Source organism: Penaeus monodon, chromosome 19 (genome assembly GCF_015228065.2).
Source record: "Penaeus monodon isolate SGIC_2016 chromosome 19, NSTDA_Pmon_1, whole genome shotgun sequence".
In the NCBI taxonomy this organism is placed as follows: domain Eukaryota; kingdom Metazoa; phylum Arthropoda; class Malacostraca; order Decapoda; family Penaeidae; genus Penaeus; species Penaeus monodon.
This window is the reverse complement of record NC_051404.1, coordinates 46,212,381-46,213,008: the sequence shown is the minus strand read 5'-3', so window position 1 is coordinate 46,213,008 and position 628 is coordinate 46,212,381.

Here is a 628-nt window from a genome sequence, read left to right as displayed (position 1 = left end):
GCGTCACGCCTCAGCGACCGCATCATGGTGACACTCTCCTGCCTCATCGTGGACGCCGCCCTCATCTCGCAGTCCAGCGCCATGATCCCGGAGTCATCCTACCCGAAGGCCTTCGACATCTACTTCTTCTACAGCGCCAGCCGTCTTTTCGCGGTCTTCTTCTTTCACTTGGTCTTCAACTTTCTCCGCTTACGCCACGAGGAAGCCGCCGGGAAGACGCGTCGGACAAGACCCGCCCCGACGCTGCCCTTCGTTCCGGAACCTCCTTCCTACGTTCCTGCCGAGCAGAAGACGCTCCAGAAAGACATTTACTCGGACTTCAAGCTTCCGCTGCGGGCGTGGATGGCCATGGACCCGACCTTGCAACCCAGCCGAGAGAAGACTCCGAGCCGACGCGGAAGCCCCTCGCCTATTGGATGGCACAAGAGGTTCCAGCTGATCTACCTGGTGCTCTCGACCATGCTGGACGTGGCCTTCGGCGTCTCCTACTTCGTCTGGGTGACTCTCGGGCGCGCGACGGTGTTCACGGACTTCGATGATAGTTTGATCTGAACGAGATGGCGCGTCGCGGCGACTGGAATTTCGAAGAACGGAAGTAAATACAACGAGGAAGGATAAACAGTGTCTT